The sequence below is a fragment of the Anolis sagrei genome, chromosome 3 (genome assembly GCF_037176765.1).
Source record: "Anolis sagrei isolate rAnoSag1 chromosome 3, rAnoSag1.mat, whole genome shotgun sequence".
NCBI classification, from domain to species: Eukaryota; Metazoa; Chordata; class Lepidosauria; order Squamata; family Dactyloidae; genus Anolis; species Anolis sagrei.
In genome coordinates, this window is record NC_090023.1 from 116,223,171 (window position 1) to 116,232,676 (window position 9,506).

The 9,506-nt window shown below is 37.8% G+C and overlaps 1 long non-coding RNA gene across 5 annotated transcripts; it reads right to left on the bottom strand.

The window, feature by feature from the left end:
* Window positions 1-345: 345 nt before the first annotated feature.
* Window positions 346-9,233, bottom strand: LOC132771471 (uncharacterized). Of its 5 annotated transcripts, none has more exons than XR_010909700.1 (6): window positions 9,150-9,233; window positions 8,520-8,602; window positions 7,355-7,474; window positions 5,721-5,797; window positions 4,194-4,281; window positions 346-3,813 (listed from the first exon to the last, which is right to left on the bottom strand). It is a non-coding gene; the product is annotated as an uncharacterized lncRNA (long non-coding RNA). The 5 variants fall into 5 exon arrangements; XR_010909696.1 differs by having other exon boundaries at window positions 5,721-6,315; XR_010909698.1 differs by lacking the exon at window positions 8,520-8,602 and having other exon boundaries at window positions 5,721-6,315.
* Window positions 9,234-9,506: the final 273 nt, after the last annotated feature.

Consider the following 9,506-nt stretch of genomic DNA (forward strand, 5'->3'; position numbering starts at 1 on the left):
CCTAACTGAGGTCTATAGCTTTTAAATTTCAGTTTCATCATGTTTTTGCACAAGTGCGCTATTCACAATTTTACCCCACTAGAATTATAACGGATTTAGTACAAGGAAGTACCGTTGGTGAAAGAGCAGACGGAAAAGATAGAGCAGACTTCCCTACATGGACTGTGCCCACCACTCCATGTAGGGACGAGAAAACCAGTTTTGAATTTGCTTTCATATTCAAAATTTTCAAACCTCAAGTAGTTTCCATCTTAAATATTATAAAACACTGTAGTTTTTGTGAAGTTCTTCAAAGCAGACTGAATCAAAATCTTCTCCAGTCTTAACAGTAGATACAGACACTAATACAGAGAATGAATACATTTTATTATTACAGTCACAGACCAGGAGTGTAAAACTGGTAAACATTAAAAACAGAGGTTTTTTGTAAATAAAAGCGTTAACATTAAGAGAAGACTAGATAATGCCCCCTGTTGCATACACTCAGTCCCCGAGTTGCAAACATCTGACTGACAACGACTCATAGTTACAAATGGATGAGACAACAGAAAGTGAGAGAAATCTACCCCAGAAAGGAAATTCGTTTTTGGAAGAGTTATCCTGGGGAAAAGGTGTCTCCACTGAAGCTTTATCACCAATCCTTGTTTCCATAACAAGGCACATTTTTCAAAATACAATTATCACAGGGATATATACTTTAAAATATACCTGTTCCGACTTTCATACTAATTCAACTTAGGAAGAAAGCTGCAAAACCTATGTTGTTAATAATTTAGGAAAAGATGAAAATCTTCTTAGGCAAAAAACAAACAAACAAAAAAACAAACAAAAAAAAACCTAGTAGCAACTCTAATTCATTACTGCACGAATATTGAATACACAAATATACAAGAATCCGCTTTGAAGAGTGATGCACAGAAAAGCTGGGACTCATTGGATGAAAGTATCAGCTTAGGTGCCTGATGTTTTTCAGTCTGTTTAAATCTCATGCTCTTTCCATCTTGCTTATAAGCAATTTACAAAATGTGATAAAATCTATCTACAGTATCTATCTATTTATCTATCTATCTATCTATCTATCTATCTATCTATCTATCTATCTATCTATCTAATTTGTACCCTGCCTTTCTTCCAAACTGGGATTCAGGCTGCTTACAATAAATTAAAAAATATAGGTAAAACATAATTACAAAAGTTAAAAGGACATTAAATATCATAATTATTAGAATAGGATTTAACACAGTTAACAACACTTAAAAATGGAAATTGGCAATAAATGATAAACTAACATGCAATTTAAAGGTTTAAAAAGGCCTAAGGAAGGATAATGATTTTGAAAGTATATGGACATTTATTGAAGAAACATTAAGGAAAGAAGATGGGAACCAACTCCCACCAGAAGAAATGAGGTTCTGTTGGGAGAATAACGAAAAGAAGAACTCCGGAGATGGGGAGCAACACAATGGGGGGAAAGGAGATGAAGTACATTCTATTTATTTTATTTGTCATGTCAGGGCAACCAGTCAAATTATATTACATTTCTAACAGAACAAAGCAAACAAACAGACAAAATACAAAATTTGTGAGTTTGGTAGTTGATTAAATGTCCTTTGACCAGCATCTGGCCACTTGGAGTGCTTCTGGTGTTGCTGCAAGAAGGTCCTCCATTGTGCATGTGGCAGGGCTCAGGTTGCATTGCAGCAGGTGGTCAGTGGTTTGTTCCTCTCCACATGTCGTTCCTCACTCACATGTCGAGGATTCCACTTTGTGGCCCCATTTCTGAAGGTTGGCTCTGCATCTCGTGGTGAAAGAGCGCAATCTGTTCAGCGCCTTCCAAGTCACCCAGTCCTGTGTGCCCGGGGGGAGTCTCTCATTTGGTATCAGCCATTGGTTGAGGTTCTGGGTTTGAGCCTGCCACTTTTGGACTCTTGCTTGCTGAGGTGTTCCAGCGAGTGTCTCTGTAGATCTTAGAAAACTATTTCTAGATTTAAGTCGTTGATGTGCTGGCTGATACCCAAACAGGGGATGAGCTGGAGATGTCTCTGCCTTGGTCCTTTCACTATTGGCTGCTACTTCCTGGCGGATGTCAGGTGGTGCAATACCGGCTAAGCAGTGTAATTTCTCCAGTGGTGTAGGGCGCAGACACCCCGTGATAATGCGACATTTCTCATAGAATGTACTTGATGAGACATGCAGTACATTCTATGAATTGTAGAGATTGGGGTTTTTTTTGTAATGAAATGAATAGAACTGCAATAAAAATTTACTATCAAGAAAAAGAAATTAAAAACACTTAAAATATAATTTTAAACTACACATCACTCTCTCACACACTAGAATTTCATAATTAACATTCATACTTTAAAAACCTGTCTAAATAAAAATTTATTCACCTGCCAGCAGAAAAAATTCAAGGAGGGGGCCAACTGGAGTTTGCTGGGAGGAGTTACGGAGCAGCTCTTTCCCAAGTCCTCACCAAATGGTTCTGTAAAGATGGTGCAACTGAGGCTCCCTTTTACACTACCATATAATTCAGTTCAGAGCAGATAATCTGAATATTATATGGCAGTGTAGAAGGGGGCGGGGAGAATGCCCTCCTCTGCAAATGTTCATACTTGTGCTGTCTTATGTGAGGAGATACAATCTTTCAGATAGTCTGGACAGGAGTTGTGAAGGACTTTAAAGCTCAAAACCAGCATTTTAAATTCTTCTCAAAATGAACCAGTACCTGTTTCAACAGGCAAGTTACATGATTTCAAAAAATAATTTCATACCAGCTAACCTGCCAGGGGCTTGATAAAAACTGTTCCCAGTTTAGGTGTTCAACAACAATAGCAACAAGAAATTGGAATCTTAAGCAGGGCATAGAACATAAGCTGGTGAGCAGCATTTGGCTTGGAAGTTGCAGAAATCTAATTCAATAAAGAAGCAGAGATTTCAAATACAGTGAGTAGAAGTGGGGAAACTATAGGCTAAATGTGGCCCATAGATCTGTTTGTGAAGCCTATATATCTCACTAGAATTCTTCTAAGACTATAGATTTGCCCCCAAATGATTCTATTGAGGAAACATCAGTATGCCTGCTCCAGGAAGTCCCCCACCCCAGATTTGTATGTTTGAGCATTCTAGCTCGCAGATTATGGAAGTTGCTTTGTGTTGTTGCTCATTCGTTCAGTCGTTTCCGACTCTTCGTGACTTCATGGACCAGCCCACGCCAGAGCTCCCTCTGCTTTGTAGAAAAGCAGAGGGAGTTGCTTACAAAGTTGCTTTGTAGAAAAGTTATTTTTACACCAAGAGATAAATATACTAACATTCCATATTTTAGACATGGCAGCAAAATTCCATTCAGAGTAACATTCCATTTAGATAGCTGTTTTCAACATTTGTACATGATTTCTAGAAGTTTCTGAGGTGACCCAAAGTTTGCACTGGCAATGATAGTATACCTGTATCACTCGAAGTCCAAGAAGTAATCCCTACATCAAAGACATTCAAAAGCCAGCACTCAGCATAGGAAATAGAGAGAAAGGCAGAATATAAGGAGGAGGAGGGGAGGAAGAAGAAGAAGTACTGAAACAACACTTTTTTGCAGGCTAATGACAATGTGAAGATCTAAGAGGAAAACCTATATTTGTGCTTTCTAGTTCTCCTAGAATTCAAGTTTCCTTTTAACACTTTGGACAGCTTCTGTTGCTTTATCAGAACAGTTCATCTTTTGAGGAGTCTCTGGTCCGAGCTGAATTCTTTCCATCTCTGCTATTTTACATGGACTCTCCAAAACTTCATCGACATCAAGTTGTGATGCAGCAAAATCTAAAATTATTTAGAAAACAGCCATTACAATCAAATTTGGTGCTCCAAATAGTAGGGACGGTGGAGACAAATGTGAAACTGGAATAGTCTTTTTATGGGCACATTTGAATTGCTTTGTAAAAACTGTTATCACAACTCCGATCACAATCGTTTCTACATTCAGAGTCCATTTACTATGATGCTAGTCTAGATTGTCTGGGTTGTCCAGATAATTATTTTGTGACAATTTCAGTTATTACAGTGTCAGGTTGTGCCGCCAAACACCATGTGGACTAACAATACAACTTTTAGTTCTCTCACTATTGGTAAGTACTTCTTCATGCAAAATCTTAATTAGTGGAACTGCATTCTTCACATTTTTAATAAAATGTTAATATTACCAGAAATGATGAATGAGTCGATTGTGCTGTCATGGATACATGTGTTAATTTCCTTTCTGGAATTTTCTTCTCTCTTCGTTTCATTTTCCTGGGACAAAATAAATTTCAAAAACCAAGTTGGGATGGAACAGTGGAAAACATGTTTGATTCAATCAAGCTGAAAAGCATGTGTCGATTTGTAATGTGGTTCAGAAATCAACAGCAGTTCACAGATGTGTATGATCAGTGTCACTGGCCTAATCTTTTTCTGGTCAGCATTATTGGCAAGGATACTATTATCGCTGCTATTGTTGCTGGGTGAATTGTTTTTTCTGGAAACTTCCCTGACTGCAATTTTAGGAAGGCTTCAGAGTCTCTCTATAATGTTATGGATTTTTGCAAATCTGGAATTACATCTCTTGATATTTGCAGTTGCCTGTCCCCCATTCTGATTTTTGCCAGTATCTTGTACTAAGACTTTGCCGACCAGCGATCCCTACTCAGACATGGAGACCGACTGGGTGACCCTGGGCAAGTGACACCATCTCAGCCTCAGAGGAAGACAAAGGCAAACAAACTCACTCTGCCAAAAACCTCCCATGATAAGGTTGCTTTAGCATTGCCACAACAACAACAACCCTGCCTCCATCACCCTGAAGGGACTTGGAACAGCTTACATATGGCACAATGTGCCTAAAACAACACATAAAATAAACACACAATACAATACAAGATAAATCCAATAGCATATAAAACAAAATCTCAAAACAGCAACCAATAACCTATGATAACCAATAATCCATGAAGTCAGAAATGACTTGAAGGCACGCAACAACTTGGCAGTGATTAGAAAAAAAATTAGACACTTTAAGGTGCTTTTATCCCAACTATTGTTACCACCATCACCCTTCAGCATTCAAGATGGATAGAAGTGTTATTAACTCCATTGGCACTGTTGTGGGAAACCCATGGCCCTCCAGATGTTGTTGAACCAATTCTTAGCAGCCCTAGTCAGCCTAACCAAAGATGGGGAAAGCTGAGCATCATGATTCAACAACATCTGGGGCAGGGGAGAGAGTTAATAGATGTCTATGCATGCATTCCCTTTTTGTTTTGATTCTGGAAATAATTTGCAATAGTTTTGCACCAATTAAGCCCCCTCCCTTCTCCTGTATTTTGGTTCTCTTTGCAGACTGCACAGAGCCAAAAATTTACTTTTTATCAAAACCGAATAGAAGTCACAATAATGGATGTGCCTCAGAATAGGCCTTTAGAAGATGCTGTTCTCAACCACTGAACCACGATTTTCAGAAACTGACATTTCTGTTGACTACAACTTCCAAAATCCACCTGGGATTATGGGAATTGTAGATTACACCATTCCCTTTTTAAGTAAGATGAAGCAACTCTATATAGCTTTTAAAAGCTCTGTTCCTGTTAAACTTTGTTAATCTCTGTTGCTTTGTACATGACCTTTTAAGGCATATGAGCATAATAGTTTTGTAAAAGGGCTTTAATGGCAGCAGTGTAAATGCTTCTTTCACTTACTGTAAAATTGTCATCCTTTGCTTGCTTCCAAAGTGCTGCCAGATCATCCGCATTCTTCTTGCTTTGCTCATCCAAATCTGGCCATGGAGTAAATGTTTTTAATGGGTGCACAAATAAATAGAAGCATTCTTCAAAGTCAGGTCTGTCCATCATTTTGAGTAGGACACCAATCCTCTTCAGAAGATAGAGGCCTTTTCGTTCTTTATTTAAAAAATATGGCCTTGAAGCTTTTATTTCCATGGACAGCCCTTTTCTTGATGCTAAGAAAGAAGCTATCTTATCACTGCATTTATGGCAAGGCGTGTGTGACATAAAGAATGTCATTTTATATTTTCCTTTGAGCTGATTTTCTGGGATGAATTGTTCAATATTACTCAAAACCAAAATTTCAGCATGTTGGTGACCAGGATCATTGTAGGCATAACCCCATATCTCCCAGAGATTACTGCTCTGTTTTTTAAAACTAAACAGGATTAAGGTTTTTCTGATTTTGACTGTATTGTTAAAGTTTTCTTCAAAGTCTTTTTCAGGCAGTTGTTCTCTGAGAAAGCAGGGCGTTTTATCTGATTGCATTGAGCTGGATGGCTTGTTGAATCTATTAAGGAATGAAATGAAAGGGGATATAAAATTGGGATGACCTATAGTGGTACTCTCCATGAATATTGTACATTGTCACAAAATCCTAGTTATACTTACCTGGGACAAAGTCTTACCAAATTTACTGTGACTTATTACTGACCAAATAGCCCCTGGTGGTGCAGAAGGTTAAACCACTGAGCTTCTGAACTTGCTGACGAAAGGTTGGCAGTTCAAATCTGCGAAGTGGGGTGAGCTCCCACTGTTAGCCCCAGCTTCTGCCAACTTAGTAGTTCGGAAAATGTGAGTAGATCAATAGGTACCGCTCAGGTGGGAATGTAACAGTGCTCCATTCAGTCATCCTGGCCACATGACCTTGGAGGTATTTACAGACAATGCCGGCTCTTTGGCTTAGAAATAGAGATGAGCACCCCCCCTCCCCCAGAGTTGGACACGACTAGACTTAATGTCAAGGGGAAAGCTTTACCTTTACTATGTTTAGCATTGTGATATAAAAATACTCTCTAAATGTTTAGAATATACATTTGAAGCTGATCTCAGTGGAACGCATGCTTTCTCAAACAATTATGGTCTACTTTTCTTTTACCAAACCAATATTTCTTTTTCTATTACTTGTCACCCTTATGCCTACTTCACTTTGTACCTTCACCTCCACTTCTTTGTTCCCTCTGCCTCTGGTTGAGTAAAATAAGGTGCATTCTTGCAGCAGGCAATATGTAGATCTCTAGACTAACTGAAACTCTCATAATCCATCACAGTTGGCAGCAGTGGAGACTGCTGACTTCTATGGTTGTGAAGTGATGAATCTGCCCAGATCTTTAGTATGAATTTTAATGGGATTATTCCTGGTGCTGAAACTATTTTGAGAACCTAGTTCACCACCTTGGATACCTCACATAAAGGTATGGAATGGATTCCTCATCCCACTGATATGAGAGCTGCCGGTTGCTACTTATTGGACTAGTGGTGTGAAAAACATCTAGAGGGCTATATATACTGCCCAAAAAGATGAAGAGAAGAAAAAGTTCACCACTCACCCCACTGAGAAGGCAGTTGTTTCAAAAATAATCTTTTTTCCAGAAGAAAACAGAAAACTGTCTCTCAAAGAGAGGCCATGCCTGTCTTATTTGGACAGAGGTGCTACAACTTTGAGACTCCTTTGGGAGAGATAAAGAGAGGTATAAACAAATATGATAATCGTAAATAATAACTGACAAAACAAAGATTGGGGGAGGGATTAACAAACTATAAATGAAATTGCCTGAAGAATCATTTCCATATGAACACTATCTCATTTGTAAACTTGCTGTGGTTTTTAACTTTAAATATGTTTTAATGGTTTTTAATTGTGAATTTCTAATACTGTTTATATGTAATTCTGTTTTAATGTTTGCACATTTGGATTTTTTAAATTGTGTGCTAATGCTTTTGTGTTAAGCCACTTTGAGTATCTTTTGGGAGAGGTAAAGTGGGATATAAATAATAATAATAATAATAATAATAATAATAATAATGTACAAGTTGAGTATCCTTTTTAAGTGTTTTGGATTTGCATATACATACATAATGAAGTATGTTAAAGATGGGGTGTGATATATTAAACATAACATTCATTTATGTTTCACATGAACCTTATACACATAGCCTGGAGGAAATTTAATAGAAAATATTTAATAATGTTGTGTACATATATTGAACCACCAGAAAGCAAAAATGTGGCCCTCTTGAGTTTCCCAGAGGCCTGCAGCCCTTTCTAATGGTGTCATCACTTGGTGGATTTCCTGTTTTTCTACAGGGTTTTCCACATTCTAGAAGACTGAAATTGTTGTCTTTGGTCCAGCTCTGAAATATCTCTGAAACTGAATATTGCTCTTAAGCTAAAACAGTTTCTTATCCTCAGGCTGCATAAATGTGCTTTCACAATTCAATACAAAATGGACGAAGTCTGACCCTTTCAACACTGGGCATTGGACTGCAGTAACTCACACCTTTCTTCATTATTTACTATGCATCATAGGACTGATGGGACTTCGGTAGTATTTAAAAATGGTTACATTAACTTCTTTTGGTGCTTTTCAGTTACAATCACTTATTAAGGATGGGACTACTGGCCTTGAGTGTGAAAGAAGGGAAATCTAGTTTGTGTGGGGTTTTTAATGAAAATTCACAGCACATCCAATAATGACTCATGTTTGCCCATACCTTCGTGTGTCAAAAACATCATCCAAATACACCGTCATGTTTAATGTCCACAAGGAATGATCTTAGTGAACCACATGATACTTCTAGAATTAATGAGAAGAAGAAGGAAGGGGTATAAATCTATTGTGTCTCAGAAATATTAGCTAAGAATTGTTGCAGCAGATATGACGAAGTTCTAGATCTTCTAGCAGTGGTTCTCATCCTATGGGTCCCCAGATGTTTTGGTATTCAACTCCCAGAAATCCTAAACAGCTGGTAAACTGGATGGGATTTCTGGGAGTTGTGGGCCAAAACATCTGGAGACCCACAGGCTGAGAGCTACTGTTCTAAGGGCTCCTGTACAATTGTTCAATCTACTATTGAAATGCTTGCCATCTAGAAAACTATACATAGTTCAGTGATATGCTTAATAGTAGTGGATTGATCCTTGTTATATTTTAAGGAGCCACTGAGTTCTCAGTTGTTTTTGTGACAATGAAATAAGGTGGCCTGCTTTCCCAATAGTACACAGTTCAAAAATAGGAGTACTGTTCAAAACTGAAAAAACAAAACAAAACCAAGCTACATTCCAGAGCTTTACTTCCTCTGATGCAATTTTCAAACTGCAAATTCCAACAAGTGTAAACTTACCAAATTCACCTTCGGTACTGTCCAAAGTTCGACACTATTTTTAGAAGCAGCTTTCAGGAAGTGATTGGATGTTCAACTTTCACTTTCAATTTTTGTGTTGTTCGTAAACATTTAGAACTGTACCTTCGCCATCTAGTGGCAAATCTAAGGTTTCTTACACATTTTTAGAAATGAAGTGTATTTGTGTGTTCCCAGCACAGAGCCTGCTCTCTGTTCACTTCAAAAACACTATGAACAAAACTGGCTTTGCAGTTGTTAAATTTGTACTTAAAATGCTAATGGCACTAATTTTTGATTAAAATTATGAATGATGAAAGTTATCAAATTTGTAGCAATTTCTTCCAGAAATGCAACGAT